Raw genomic sequence first — 17,100 nt, 5'->3', positions numbered from 1 at the left:
CTTTCTCCTATGTCATTGTGATTGAACAGCCTTCGATGTTTACTTAAAATAGTTTTGAAATCTAACTGTGTGGGGCATCTAAATCCGATAGATAATTCCACACAAGCAGTGTTGGCCTAGTGGCTTCAGCGTGCTACTCTCATCTCTGAGGTCGTAGGATCGATCCCCGGCTGTGCACCAATGAATTTTCTATATACGTTACTAGCAGACTCGGCCAAGCGTTGCTGTGGCTAAGGTTTTTGTTATATTACATAGTAGTAAATTAATCAAGGGAAACCGTAGGAGAACTTATGTGAAACGTTGGTACCACGACACGGACCTAAACTAAACTACCTTTAACTCAGCGCCATCTGTTAGAATTGTATCAAATAATAAACAAATGTTAATGTTATCGTAATTTTAGTAAGGATGCCTATTTTTTTTGAAAATGAAATATAGCCTATGTCACTCAGGAATGATGTAGCTTTCCAACAGTGAAAGAATTTTTCAAATCTGCCAAGTAGTTTCGGAGCCTATTCAATTCATACAAACAAACAAACAAACAAAAAATCAAACCTTTCCTCTTTATAACATTAGTATAGATTAACATTCGCTCGAACGGTGAATGAAAAAAAACATCGTGAAGTAACCGGCTTGCCTTAGGCCCAAAAAGTCGATCGCGTGTTTAGTCACGGGAGGCTGATCACCTACTTTTCTATTAGATAGACAAATTATAATATAGACATTAAAAGGTTGTACCACTGATTTATTTTTTAAAGACCTTCTCGACACGTTTGCTCTTAATTAAAATGTCCTTAGAGGTATAATTAAATACATTCAATCTATTAAATGTTAAATCTGAAGTTTTTGGGCTTGGAAGGTATATAATCTATACTAATACTAATATTATAAAGAGGAAAGGTTTGATTTTTTGTTTGTTTGTATGAATTGAATAGGCTCCGAAACTACTTGGCAGATTTGAAAAATTCTTTCACTGTTGGAAAGCTACATCATTCCTGAGTGACATAGGCTACATTTCATTTTCAAAAAAAATAGGCATCCTTACTAAAATTACGATAACATTAACATTTGTTTATTATTTGATACAATTCTAACAGATGGCGCTGAGTTAAAGGTAGTAGTTTGGCAAGACGACGTTTGCCAGGTCAGCTAGTAATTTATAAATAAAAAATCTATTGACGAACCAGAGCAAAAACTTTATTTTTGTTGGTTTTAACCAGAATTATATTTAAAATTCTGAATGTGCTTTGTAACCTTTCCTTTATAATATTTCCAAGGTTATAAAGGTATTATGCAAGTTGTCTTACTTGGCACGTCGGAACTTTAAGTTGTAAAATAAACTGAAACTGAAGTATCGCCTTGTTTTGACAGTCGATAAATTGACACTACGGAAACCAAATAGTTTCGTAGAAATGATTCTCATTTTAAATTATTCAAACATTAGTACTTATTCACTTATATTATTGATTTGAGCCACACCCACAAGATGTGAAGCGAAAATAATTGTATGTTTTTTTTTATTGTTCAAAGTTCTTAATAAAGCCTCTATTACAGGACTGGTATTCACAAATAACATACTTATAATTTATTAGGAGTTATAAACAACAACTACTTTTAATACTATTTATACAGATAGATACCAATACTTTACAAAAAAAACATGCGCAGGAAGTATATAATATGAAGAATGTTTTTATTATGCTGTATATATTGTTGTATGAAAAATATCTTCGTCTAAATTAAACTGTACAATAAATTATCGACCCATAGTTTAAAATCTAATCAAACTTATCGCTAAATCCAATCGCCTCCTTGGAATTAAAACACCCATAAAAATCATATTTAGTTTCATTTAGTTTTATGATATCCAGAAAAATGACTGTGTAAGTACCCATTAAAATTATACAACACACATTTTTATTGCAAACAGCGCATGTCTGCGTATCCAGTAGTTGTGATTCGTAAACATTGCGCAAAAGTTTACCACAAACTCCTTTTATGAACGGTTTATTACCGACAGTCTCACAAAACGATATCTTACGTACATAGATCACTTCATAAATCAAATCGCGTGTGAAATGTCTTCATAAAATATATCTTAGTTCTTTGGTGTCTGCATTCACACACGCCATCGTAACCTGGCGTAACATATTATATTGTTTTGGTACTTACGTATTAACCACCGCGGCAAAAATTTAATGGTTAGCATGGACAGCCTAAACTTAAATTATTGATGTTTAAATATGAAAACAAGTACCGCTTCAATAAATAATCGTGAAGTATACAACTAATGTATTAGATAATATATAAACATTAATATACAATTACAAACTAAAAATATATCTAATAACTAACCTTAAAATTTAATTATTAAAAAATATTATTAAAAGGAGTACACTTTTTATAAAATCACAATAGTTTATAAGCCAAATAGATTTGGGTTAGGTTTATTTACGTAAGCACCAATTTTTATATGTAACTTTATTTATTTATATAATATTTATATAATTTTATGTAACTATTCCAAGACAAATCCTAAGAGATAAGTAAGAAATGTTCCTGAACGGCTTGGTTAATAAAATATGCAATTATTTTAAAACAGCAATTACATTGTTTATTATTTTATACTTTACTTTATCTTATGCGCAAAATCTATAAATAAAATATTAATTTGAAAAAAATCTCTAATTTTAAGCATCGCAAAGCAGACGCGGTTCAATTAGTGAATAAAACTCTTTGGTTGACTTTGTACAACGTTTAAATTCGAAATTCATACTTACGACACGACGAAAGAAAATAAAGTAAAACGGAGGTAACCATCTACATGCTAACATTTAGCGTGGCGCCAATTCAGACGCAGCCACAGACTAGTAAAAATTTTAATGAACTATAGAAGGGACGCGCTTCAAATACTAATGAAAACTCTTTGGTATAAACTTCGTGAACGTAGAACGTTTTATTTCCAAATTCAAAACTACAGGTTATATAAAGAAAATAAAGTCACACTGATGTAACAATCAACTTAATAATAACATTTAGCTTGACTCAGACATATGTTTAGAAAATAATTTAATAACAATTGTCTAAAATTTTACTATGCAGTTTACTTCTTAGTACATCTTAAATGGATATTCAAATTTCACTCATAAATATACATTAACTGTAGAACAAAAATTTCATATGTAATGATTGTAGACGTAAACTGAAACAAGAGATTTCAAGAGGTTTCAAACCATAAAATGTAAGTGTCGAATGTCATGTGAAGTTATGATACTGTGGCATAAATGGGCATTCATAAAAAAAGTCTTATCGCACAATTTAATAAGTAGTCTTTCGTCTTTATCGGTCTCACTATGTTAATGCGAGACATTTCACATGAAATTTTATTAATGAATGTACATAAACAATAAACTTTTTTTACGGCAACTTCAATAAACTTATTAGCGTTTAATTTTTACTGAAATAATTGCCATATAATATTGATTTGGTCTGTCAATGTTTTAAAAGTTTTAAAAAGACTGTAAAGGTCGCTCTATTAATATTTAACATAACATACTAACCGTGAGAATAGTGCTTTGTGTAATAACAAAAAATTTAAATCCACTCAAACCAATCATAGAATTATGGACTTGATCCATGAAACGCTGCATCTAAAAAAATTAAAATAATTAATCATAATAACATATTTCGTGAACCATTTTGTTCTGAAAAACAATTTCCTTATATTTAGCAATGTTTTCACTAGCGTGTTTTAATCTTTGCTTTTTAAATTTATATATTTCTTATCGCTCTAAATTAAGCCTACTACTACGGCCAATACTGCATTAATTAATGCTCCAACCCGGACTACTATTAATACTAAAAGTACCAAAAGCTTTTTTTCGCAGTTCTTTTCTATTCAATTGTTCACGTCTGAAGTAAATTATAGTCATAATGAGAAACAAAGAGTTTAGATATTGTTAGACTTAAACCTATAGATAATAAGAGGCGTAATTAATTAATTAACTTTTATACACACATATACACCGATTACATACGCAAGCTAGCAAGGTAAAAAAATATACAAGCAGCCGCAAGATAAAACACAAACATAAACCTTATTAAGAGCATGATAAATAAAGTAACATCAATAATTGGATAATGATAAACTGCGGGTTGAAGACGTAATTCCAATCAAGAAAAATTCCTTTCCTTCCTTTGCCACTCTTTTTGGCGTCAAGACTAACTGAACACTTTGATGAAAACACTATGTTACACGAAAGCATTGTTTTGTTACCTCAATATTGTAGTCATTTGGGCCAATTTCAAATAAAGCATCAAGGGGTACCCGTGTTAATTTATGGAGCCATGCCATCGCCGCCAAAGTGCTAAACGTCTTTGCTATTGAGTAAAGCAGCGCATAATATTGTTGAATGTAGTCCAGAGTACTTTCTCTAAAAGCGTAGTTTTTTATAAAGCTCTAAGAAGTATTAAAAAAATAATTGACTGCAGATCGACTGTGGTCGTTGCTTATTTTCTATTGCCATATACGCAGGAGTGTAGACGTATGAAGTCATAGACCCAATAAATAAATTCTACCAAACAAAAAACTTATTTTACCGATAAATCTCGACGCCTTAACATGAAGGCGCGCTATTGGCGAGAATGGACTAAATATGGAATTTATTTATTTATTTATTTAATAATAAGTATGAAGAGGCAGGATGGCCTTCATCAAAAGTCATGTTGTGTGATGTATGTCGGTAGGTAGGTGTTCTTGTTATAATTACAGTTGTATAATCAACACGGGGCTTAACAATCGAAATGCACAGTGAAATGAGCAATGTACAATCTAAGCAATACGTCATCAACTTAATTATAACACTAGATTAAACTATCACTCAGATTCAAAGCGATTCGTCACAAGCGCGGTGTGCGGGCGCCGTCTCGAACAACAGTCTGTCAAGATGGCCGCTCTCACAACCATCCACAATGACGCTTCGCTAGGCTGACATTGACAACCTGATGTCTGATGTTAACGGATGCGCCTACAAGTAATCAACAGCTACTTAACACATATTATTATACAAAACACAAATACAATACACAAAGCCAAAACAGATTACACAGATTCAATAAAAAACAGAAAACAAGCATTAAAGGACAAAGTGTCATTTAAAAGAAAAACAAAAGAATAAAATTAAAAACTGCAAAATTAAAAAAAAGCAACAAATTATACTAAGAATTTATTAATATCTACTACTTTAAAAAAAAACTGCTACTTAAAAAAATCGGAGTCTTCCCACTTCTCCAGGTACTTCTTCACATCTCTCTTCTTGGGGTAGAAAATATCTCTACTGTCTTGAAAATGGTTGTCGTAGTTCGACATAACCCTAAACATTGGAGAATAAAACTGGACAGACGTTTGGCTACAATCCCACCTGATATTAATTTAGATAGATCTATTAGTGGGCAAACCAGTCCAGGAGATGCCTATATAACAGCCGCTTAAATGAACCGATACTAAACTGTCTAGGGAAAATAGAAGGCGGCAAGGAATTCCAATCGTTTGGTGTACAAGAAACCACGAAATTGCAGTGTCGTACAAGACAAACAAAGATATTAAAAATAAATAGTTTTACTCGTACCCATAATCGTAAGCACATTGTGTACTATTAGATCTCCCATCACTGAAATCACGATTTCTGGCAAAACGAAATGAAAAAAACATTGGATTCATTTAAATTAAATTCTATACAATAGCTTACTTCCTAATTCTATATAATAATTTTGGCCAGCAGCGCGCTTGTGAGCCTTCTGGTAGTGCTAGTGTCCATGGGCAACGGTATCACTTAACATCAGGTGTGCCTCCTGCTCGTCTGCCTCCTATTACATAAAAAAATAATAAGAGAGCGTAGCTGTCGACTACTGTGAAGTTTGAAGTTCCCAGTTCTAATATCGCTGTCAAAAAGGGATTTGTAGTAGGGTTGTATTTTTAGTGCTAGATGATAAAATAATAGTGCAAAATATAGGGAAATATAAAATAATCGTTAATAAAAAAAATAATCAATTACAGACCCAGTACAGGCCCAGACCATAAAGTAAGTGAAAGTTTAAAAGTCTTATTTTTATATTTTTCACTTATTTCACAGTTTCACAGTAAATCAGAAAAATAAAAAAAGAAATGGAAACCCAAAAGGCTAATTGATATATTAAATTTCATTATTTAAAAAATCAACTGAGTAAGATTTTCAAAATCGGTTAAGTATTTAAAAAATATTATAATACCTATTGTATTATAATAGGTTTGATAGCCTAGCCGATTTTGATAAATCTTACACTGTTATTTAAGTTATAATATGCTAAAGCTGCTTGAATAGTCCTTAAAAGTCATAAATATATATTCCAGGGGGCAAACGGACAGGACAGCAGGTTCACCTGATATTAATTGATATGCCCATGGACAGTCTGGCGAGATGTTACCAGCCTTTTAAGAATATTTGTGGACAAACATGTATATTTAGCACCTTCTTATTATAACCTCAACTATATATACATAAACACAGATCAAATTGTCTTTCCGTTTTTAAACAAATCAAGATCACACAAATACACAGTTTAATATTTGAAATCACAACTTACATGAGAATGACGTAGATTAATTTACAATTTTGCAGAAGATTTGCGAGCAATGATATCAATACAAATGGATTAATTACATTGTCAATGTTTGTGACAAGGTGACACAGTCGGGTATACTGCATACGTACGTTTGCCCAATACATTTTATTACCTGCAAACTATCATAACCATCATAGTATTATGTATGTTGGACAGACATTCGACCACAATGCCACCTGATGTTAGGTGAGGTGAGATGATGACTATTAAGTCGACACTTAACGCCCAAACCCAATAACATATCTTAATCCAATTTTTGACCATCTTCATACAAATATTGATAAAAGTGTGCCAATAACTAGTCGACGGAATCGAAGGATAGACCTTTGTATGAAAATACAAGTTCAACTGTGCCAATATCTATCTTAAGTTTTTTAAAAAATTAAAAAGCTATTTGATATGTTTTGAACATAGACATATAAATTTTAATATTATTATTACGGTTTTACTTTATTTGGTGTATATTGACTATCAAATATGAGTGTAAAGAGCGAAGAGATTGCATTCCATCCGTCGCTAAAAATGGATACTGTTCATAGGGTTTGGTTATTGGGATGCAGATAGGAGAGCGAACGACTTTCACGGTCTGATTGAAAACAATCTGAGATTGTGGATTAAATATTGGGTTCTGGCGTATATGAACTAATATTTAGGATAGATTGAGGCAAGAAATTCCATTCCGAGTACTTTGTTTTCACAAAAAACGACGCTGCAAATCGTGTTGTGCGCCGGTGCGGAATGTTATCAACGTAGGGGTAAAACTCCAGAGTATGATCGTAATGATTCCATTTTTTTTTTAAACTAAATGAAGCCAGTTTCAAAAAAAAAACATATGTGCAATTCACACATGGTAGAAGTGAAACCTTCAAAAACATTTTTTTTATTATTAATCATATATAAATTAATCATTTTCCATTATCTAAATGTGTGTGTTCTTTTAAAACAGTATATTTTAATGATAAATTTTAATTTATAAGTTTAATATAAATTTTTAATTTGGGAAAAACTAAAACATCGAAAGTTTGAAATTCGATCAAATGAAAAAGCGGCAGTAAAGAGAGGCTGTATAATGCCTGCTATCTCATTTTCTCCCACGTTAAATCATATGATGAATTAATGTTTCTGTCTCTTTTTACTGTCGCTTTTTCGTTGCATCCGGTTTGAAATCACAACGATTCTAAAGAAGTTTCACTTCAAAAAGATTTTCATTCATTCATTTCAGATCATTTTGTGTACAAACTGAAATCTTAAACAAAATGGAAAAACAAACGAAATCTTGTCGGATTAATCTAATATATTATCTGTTATATTTTTGCATAGTGAATACTCGCGGGTTCGGTGTTGTAAAACATCGTTAAAAACCTGCATGCCTTGGGCGCAAAAATCAACAGCTACTGTCAGGCAGAGAAAGCAATAAGTATATAATTAAAGAACTGCACTTATATATATACTTACATTCACTTGATCTCGACGCATATTACGATTAAAATTCCGAAATAACATTGCCAAGTACAGAGCATGCGATGTGATGAAGAAATCCACGCCGCTTACCACGAAGTTCAGTTGCAACCTCAAAAACTAGAATTAATATATTTTTTAACATAAATTATAGTGACACAAATAGATTGAACCTAAAAATGTGCACATACACAATTATAAGTAACTAAATAAAATTTAATTATACGATAATATTTTTTTAATATGTTTTTACATTTACAAAAAAATGTTATAAATAACGAATGGCGAACGGTCAGGAAGATTACCAGATGGATGTGATACCGCCGACCGTAGACACTCAGGCAAGTCATTATCACACACAAACATTTTCGCATACATATTTCAGCCACTAACTTTATCGAAATTGTTTAGCCTATTCAAGTCTCTAAAGACCCAGGATTGTTCTAAGCATAGTGCTGAGGGCGTGTCATCGTCTGACCTCCTCTTCCTACACATGTGTACGAGCCAAGGCTGTACATATTGCTAACTCAGGCTTTCTTAGTTTTATAAGCTTAGTGAAATAAATTAAATCACAATAAGTCAAATGTATTAAATAATTTTTGTTTGTTTGTTCCCTTTTATAAATCTTTTTGTTGTTAAACGTATCATGTATTCCATCTTTGGCTATATTCTCAGTGTATTTGTTTGTAATTATATATAATTTATGTTAGCTGTAGGAGTACTAAATAAATAAATAAGCATGATGATTCCCTATGTACATGCCAAGGTTCGTACATTTTGCTCATTTACAAACGTGATAATTTACCCTATATGTACGTGCCCTGGCTGTACACTTGGATCAATTATAAGCATGACGATTTCCTTAATCGTCCGAGTTACACCCCGAGAGCAAAGCCAGACGTAGGCACTCTCTTCGATTGTTTAATTGTATAGCAATTATCATTTTATTATATCGCTCATATTCTATTGTTATACGTAAGTGGTGAGTATAAAGTAAGATAAAAATCTTCTATTATTTCACGTACCTGATGACCCAGGAACCGTTTAACATAAGAGCATTGAATATTCGATTAGGTTAGACGCGTAGTAGAACAAATGTTAATTATAATTTACGATTTGATCGCGAATGTAACCGTGGTCTAACAAGCCGATATATCTAAAGTTTTATTAATTGGTTACTTACCTGAAAAATCATTGAAGTTGCAAGATTGAAAGGTACGTATACAAAATGTTTTTTAAAATATGTTTTAAAATACAATTGAATTTCTTCACGTAGAGTTAACGTAAAACAATTATGAATGAAGCTCATAAATGTTGCTATGACTAACGCTTGGTCCACTGAAATTGTAATAGGAATATATTTCAAGATATTTATTTTTATTTTCTTTGGTTAAAGTATTGAAAAACAAATTCAAGAATAGTATTGTCTTTTATTAACATAACTTTTACACATTTAAAGAAAAACACTTTTTTACAGATTGAAGTTATGTATTACTGTAAATTTAAAATTATGTCTAAAAAATTATAAGTTTACAGTAATATATAACTTCAATCCGTAAAAAAGTGTTTTTCTTTATATTCAAGATATAATGTAACCTATTGTGGATGCATCTAGTGTGTTTGTTTTGTGTTTTATTTTTTTGTCTTTGTTTATTGTAAGGATGTTCCTGTTTGGTTTCCGAATAAATAAATAAGAATGTGATCACCTTTTAGACTTCACCTTGAAAAGCAATAATTTTATCGCACCGAGAATCGAACCTCTGGGTGGCCATGTGCGACAGTCATGGTGGACGTTTATTTATTTATTAAGTACAACTACACCGTTTATAATAAATCGTCTTCAGTATAAGTTGAAATATAACTAATCAATATATGACAATTACGGTGAAGATTAAATTTACAAAAGTAAGAAATATTACACTAAAAATATACCAAACTACAAAATGTTTGTTTTTACTTATTTGAAAACACTTATTCACCAAATACAGTTATATACTATATAAAAAAGCTCACTCTATATTCTGCAATTTATGAATCTCTGAACGATTATTTTCTTGTGAGCTGGTGATTCCTCGCTTAATGAATCAGCATCGCAATACAGCGAAGAAATCCTATCAGTGTTAAAAGTACAAGAGCCAAACGTTTTAAATTTCTGTTAATAATTTTTTAGTTACTATTGCTATTACTATAAATATTTTATATCTGTGTGTTGGAAGTAAAGATTATAGTTTAATTATTTCTTAAAATTATATAATCAATCCATCTTAGATATTTAACATTAATTTTCATCTTTAATATAAAAAAAATAAATAATAAATCAGTGGCGTTACAACCTCTTTAGGTCTTGACCTTTCGATTTCTGAATCTGTTTCATGATCATTTTTAAATATAATAGGCAAGTACTCAGCCTCAGGCATTCCAGGCATATCCTGTGCCTGACACACGTCGTCGACTTTTTGGGTCTAAGACATGTCAGTTTTCTCACGATGTTTTCCTTCACCGTTCCAGTAAATATTTTACAATAAGAGATTAAATCTCAGATTAAAATCTCAGATTAAATCTCCACCAGCATAATAATACAACTTACCAATATGGGGTATTAAAAAGATACAACTGATTCTCTTAGAAAGCGTAACAAACTTCTTAGAATTTTTAAGCGATTTTAATAGTCTTTCACATTTATTTATATTTTCCAAAACTGTTTTCCAACGCAAACTGCTTTTTATAAATATTATTATTGCCATAGTTGACGTCATATGATCGATTAATCGAACTGAAAAACAAAATATTAAAAATAATATGTATGGCTGATTGTAGACGATGATGAGAGAATATTTGTGGTAACATATTTAAAATATTAATTTATTTTCTACAACATTAGAAGGGAAACTGAGTATGTGTAAGCGAAGAACGCTGTCTTCATCAAGTGGGCTACGAGTAAAAGAGGCCTATGAATATTATTCTATGCACAGTCGAAGGTTCCTTGAGAGCCACTAAATAAATAAGGTTAGATATATATTCGTCTATCAATTGCCGACAACGAATTATCTCATATTTCGGCCTTAATGAACAGAGGCGATGAGAAAATGGAGAAACTTTTGTAAGTAACAGAATAGATGACCTGGCCACTCACCAACTCGTGTGATCGAGTCAATGACAAGGATTCAACCGCCCTCAAAACTGTACTCTGTTATAAGAGAGGTACTGGACAGAAGCCGATGGAAATAGTGCACTTGAGATATTCCCTTCCTAACCATGTGGTTAGCCTAGACATGTGCTACCGAATGAAGAGAGAGAGAGAGAGAGAAATATTGAATGAAACACACTATTATATATTTTCATACTTTAGAAATTTTAAGGATTTTGAAGTTTGTTAGGTTATAAATGTTATTAAAACATTAATTATATATAAAACACTCACTAGTATGCCGGAATGAAATGTCCTCTTGAAATGTATAATCATATATATGTATGCTGAGATAAAAAAATTGTAGAACAATTATAAATAAACAGGAAATTGCATATATTGATTTCCAAGTAAATCTGAAAATAATTTTAAATAGATTAAGTCGGGTAGAATCTAATAAAACAATTTAAAATAAAACGTTTATTTATTAAGTAATCGGTCGTGGTTTATTAGAAATATCTTAGGAGCGAACGTAAAAAAGAAATACTCATGCGACATAAATTCAAGTACACCCTTATACATAGTATTTGAGCGCGTTTTCTTTCGATTGATTCAATTAGAAGATAATATAATTTACTTTATTATTCCTACAGCTTTACAATTACAGCCAAAAAAAGAACAAAAAACACGGATTTGCACAATACATATAGTATAATAGTCAAGAACGTAATAAGGCAACGAATTAATCATTAAATTCAAAATCATAGTCGGTTAAATACAATATTAAATATTATGTTTAAAGGTTTTATAGATTCATATCAAATTAAAATTAAAAAAAACTAACCTGGATTGTTTTTCATTGGCCTTTAACAGTCCCGATACGGGAAATAATCCCGCAAGCTTGAATGGAATGTAGATTGACCGCATACAGTCGAAGTAACTCATGACTCCTGAAAAACATTGTTAAGCAAGCTATATTTATTTAATAGTGATTTTTATAAAAAGTTTTATATATAGGATAAAATAAATTAAATTGGTCTTTAAAAAAAAAAGGGTTTTTCCCTCATTTATTTAATTAATAAATAGCAGACTCGGCCAAGCGTTGCTGCGGCTAAGGTTTTTGTTATATTCCATAGTAGTAAACTATTCAAGGAAACGGTAGAACTTATGTGAAACGTTGGTACTTTTAACACAGCGCCATCTGTTAGAATTGTATTAAATAATAAACAAATAATTTGCAATAAAATAAAATTCCGACTATAATTAAAGATCTAGGCTATCCTCTCTTAAGTTGGACCAGACTGCTCACGGTGTGCCAAGTTAATTTAAAATCGGTTAAGTAGTGTAGGAGTCCATCGCGGACAAACATCGTAACAGGAGATTTATATATACTAAGATTACCAGTGGCGCTAAACCCTAAATGTATTTTGGCCTCAGTTTGCATTGCATTGCAGATTGTAAAAGAGAAACACTTATAAAAGATATGGATATAATTTGAATCTTTTTAAACACGCAAAGGAAGAGGTTTACAATTCATCATGTCATACACGATTACGCATTTAACCGAGAACAGGCCGATCTACATAATTATTTCATGAATCATAAGACAAATGCGAACAGTGAGACTCACAGAACTTCGTAGTACCACTGAGTAAGGCCACACACAGACATGTAGGAAGGAAAAGCTTGGCACCAACCTCTCCCTGCAAAACAAAAAGGGCTAATGGGCCGATGTTGAGATGGATCTTGCTGTGCCAAGGCTCATCTCACATAATGACGGTACATCTCGCGGTGGGATGTTGACACGGTACATTGAGCAGTTTTGGCCTAGTGGTTTCAGCGTGCGACTTTCATACCTGAGGTCGTAGGTTCGATCCCCGGCTGTGCACCAATGGACTTTCTTTCAATTTGCGCATTTAACATTTGCTCTAACTGTGAAGGAAAACATCGTGAGGAAACCGACATGTCTTACACCCAAAAAGTCGACGACGTGTGTCAGGCACTGGAGGCTGATCACCTACTTGCCTATTAGATTCAAAATTTGATGAAGAAACAGATTCAGAAATCTGAGGCCAAGACCTAAAGAGGTTGTAGTGCCAATGATTATTATTATTATATACTATAGTGAGTGCATACCGGAGGGGCTGTATTAATCACCTGTATGCATGCAATAACATTACCTTAAGGATATAACAATGTTGTGAGAGGAGAACGTGTTTCAGCAATAATTTAGTCGATATTAATCAACTTTATACACAACTCAAATGACAAACAATTTTTCATGAATTTTGGTAACTGTAAGTCGAGCCTTGTTTGATTTACGATCAAATTGATGAGATTAAGGCTTCGGCACACCTAGACTTAAAGACTAAATTGAAGTTAACAATAAAACAGGACCCATAAGGAGGCATGGTGAATGGGTATAACAGGACCGTAGCAAGTGGATTTAAAAAATCAAATTATTTAAATAGTTTAGGCGAATACCTATCCTCATATTGCGATTGGACGGATATCTGGCACGATATCATCATAACAGCTGGTGTTAAATACGTTAACATTCTATATAATATTTTAGTGTGTCCTAAACCTAACCGCAATAAATGGTATTTAAACATTCGTACCAAAATAAATACAGCAGTTGATGGATTACTTATTTTGTAGATTCTGACAATTGACAAATACATCCGACTTAATATCAAAGAAATTTTATCTAACATCATCATTAAATATGTTAATGTTAATGTTTACAGTTGTGTATTTCTAATTAATTATGTATGTAGCATTGTAATTTAAAAAAATAGTTTGACACGTTTAATTATTTTAATCGCCAACATTAATTAAATAAGCCCGGTTTTCATTTATATAATATTTATATTTGTAGATAATTTATAAAATAAAATATATATGAATAATGCTGTCTCCGACACTATCAACATATTTGTTTGTTCGCAGAGTGAATTCACAGTAGCGATGTGTATATTATGTGTTTACTAATATGTAATTTATTATATTTTATTAAATAATATCTTTTAGCAATTCAATTAAAAGATAAAAATATAATTGTAGATAATTCTAATATACCTAATAACTAACTTTAAAATTAAATAATTAAAATATATTATTAAAAGGAGTCCGAAGATTGAAAGAGTTATATAGAGTTATATATATACGTCTTCGAATAGCTGCTTATTTTATGTGCCATAAAATGTACAAGAAAATTGTTTCAATTATATTTTGTGTTTGTTACACGTTCATATTCATAGGTGAGATGGTGTAAGTTAGAAATATAAAAAAATAGGTTTAAGGCAACCTTTTCGTTAATATTTTCATTACACGTTAAGGGGTAAGCGTGTTCAGATGCTTTAGTTCTTCAAATAATATAAAATTACATTACACACTATTGCTGAGATTGAGATGCGTTATTGTATGACGATCGAAGTCCAGGCCGACTTGCAGGTAAACTCATACAAAATCGTACACAGACAACAACGCTCTCGCGAGCTCTCTGACATTGAGAGTATGCAGCGGCAGTATCACTTAACATCAGGTGAGACCGTTTGTCCCCTGTTCTATAAAACAAAATACAATTTGAACAGTAATTACTAACAAGTGTAAAAGAAAAATAGAGTGCCTAGATTTGTTTTACATTATTGGTGAAACTAGTCCAATCTGAAACGAGGCTTAAAAGTCCGAAGGTTTTCAGTATTATTTGATTTTTTTGTTGTATCCTTATATTATAGAGTTGCAATTTATTGAGAGTTAAAAAACGTGTTTTCCTTAATTTCGTGGTCCAACAAAAAACTAGACGTAACAGATTGTACGCGAACTGTTATGGTGCAATTAAGGTTGAACTAGAATCTTTGTGATTACAAAATATACAATCATTAACAGTTGAAAATCAATTTGGGAATGGGGATAATTATTAATATTGATCGTTTTGTTTTGTTACGGTGATCAGCTGTGCCTATCCGAGCAAAATACAAGCTGAGCTACTGTGGTGTTCAACACTTAACATTTTAAAAACCTTAATGATTTAAATAAATGTATTGGAAAAATAAGAACACGCAATTACTACAGAAATATTTAATAGAAGGCCAGCGAGGTACTATTTAACTGTATAGCATAGATTAAACTATAAAACACGATTTAAAGAGAATTTTAACTACTTAAGGTGGTATTAAAGGACAAAACAGCAAGCTTTTTGGTGTGTCCAACCGTTTGCTGCAAGTCACAAAATTCGTGGATCCATGCAGCGATGTCTGCCAGGATTTGGCTGCTGATGATAAGGAGCCAGTGTGTATGATCTTCAGCCGGTATAAGAAAGGCTATCAATTCTTTGTTAATCTGTGCCATGCCAGGCGAACTATTTGCAAGGAAAATACGGGTGAGTGTCTCCAAGTTTTCATTAATAAAAATTAAATTAATCCTTCTATGTGTCCAATTAGTATTTGGCGCCGATCTGCGAACATCTAAACTCAAAGCACTTGGTAAACCTGATTTTCATCTAGACTGATTTTCATTTACCTCCTGTAAGTTGTAAATGATATTGCGTTGTGTTGCAATTCTATTATATTATATAGTATTTAAGATCAGATATGTTATCTTTGTTAATTATATTAATTCATTTTATTTCAGTAATGCATATAGTACACTCAAGCAGATGTCTGAAGAGTAGACTGTTTTTTATGCCAATAAATTAACGTAAGCAAAAAATACAAGTCAACAAAAATTAAATAGAACGTTCATTAAGAGCATAATTTAAAAGTAAGACGAGAGATTCACGGGATCATTAAAACTAACATCAACAAGCCGTAGGTAAGAAGACTTTTAGTTTTAGTAACTCTAGGGTTACAAAGAAATTTAACGCTACCGTTTAACATCCGTGTTCTATATTTAAAAATACAGCTCAAAAGAATAAGCATATTCAGATATTCCGGGAAATTCAAATTAGGAATATTGTCGTACAATACATCCTAAGGCAAATAAAAAATATATCAGAATTTTCACAATTGGTTTAAATTTTTCAGGTGCCGTCAATTTCCGCCACTGAAGCTGCCATACAAAAATATTGAACATAGGTTTTCCTTATTTTTATATTCATTTTAAAAAACTCAGTTCAACATTTTATTAAACGCTGAAAATTTCAAGTACTTATTGTTAACGATTTCATTTTGAATTTATACATGGGACTCACATACAAAACTCAGTTGTAGAATACCTTGCCTCGACGCATTTTAACGTGTTTCAAGGTTTAACTAACATCTAAACGAGGGGTGGGCAATCTTTTTTTATGGCAGGCCATAAAGTTAAAAATTTCTCGAAGTGGGCCAGAAGTATAAAAAATGCATTGTGTGTTAAAGCTTTTAATTATAACATTTATAAAAAGTAAATATAAATTTACAATTAATTTCATTTTTTTGATGTTCGTAAGCGTACTTGCTTCCTATAGGAATAAAGATAGTTTTGTTTGTTTGTTTGTTTAAAAACATTATAAGTGGAATCTACCTTTTCTTCATCTTTCCATGTTGATAGATCCTCGGCAGGCCGCTTAATACCTTATCGGGCCCTACTTTGCCTGTCACTGGTCTTAACTGTATAGGCTGAGCTGTCCGTTTGGCATACAAGAGTAAAACATTTCAAATGCTACAAATAACTATTTAATCTAAATATTATCAAAAGCATCCTAAAAATTGAGTAGTGTTGGCCTAGTGGCTTCAGCATGTGACTCTCATACCTGAGGTCGTAGGTTCGATCCCGGGCTGTGCACCAATGGACTTTCTTTCTATGTGCGCATTAAAATTTGCTCGAACGGTGAAGGAAAACATCATGAGGAAATCCACATCTCTTAGACCCGA

The 17,100-nt window shown here is 31.8% G+C and overlaps 2 long non-coding RNA genes across 3 annotated transcripts; one reads left to right on the top strand and one right to left on the bottom strand.

Annotated features, from left to right (window-relative positions):
* Window positions 1-8,122: 8,122 nt before the first annotated feature.
* Window positions 8,123-10,885, bottom strand: LOC123690008. The gene is made up of 3 exons (XR_006750854.1): window positions 10,706-10,885; window positions 9,302-9,456; window positions 8,123-8,238 (listed from the first exon to the last, which is right to left on the bottom strand). It is a non-coding gene; the product is annotated as an uncharacterized LOC123690008 (long non-coding RNA).
* Window positions 10,886-14,465: 3,580 nt separating this feature from the next.
* LOC123690007 lies at window positions 14,466-16,578 on the top strand. Of its 2 annotated transcripts, none has more exons than XR_006750853.1 (4): window positions 14,466-14,508; window positions 15,417-15,629; window positions 15,881-15,946; window positions 16,273-16,578. It is a non-coding gene; the product is annotated as an uncharacterized LOC123690007 (long non-coding RNA). The 2 variants fall into 2 exon arrangements; XR_006750852.1 differs by having other exon boundaries at window positions 15,881-16,060.
* Window positions 16,579-17,100: the final 522 nt, after the last annotated feature.

The sequence above is a fragment of the Pieris rapae genome, chromosome 19 (assembly GCF_905147795.1).
Source record: "Pieris rapae chromosome 19, ilPieRapa1.1, whole genome shotgun sequence".
NCBI lineage: Eukaryota > Metazoa > Arthropoda > Insecta > Lepidoptera > Pieridae > Pieris > Pieris rapae.
The sequence above is the reverse complement of the archived record's forward strand: the minus strand, read 5'-3'. Positions and strand labels throughout refer to the sequence as shown.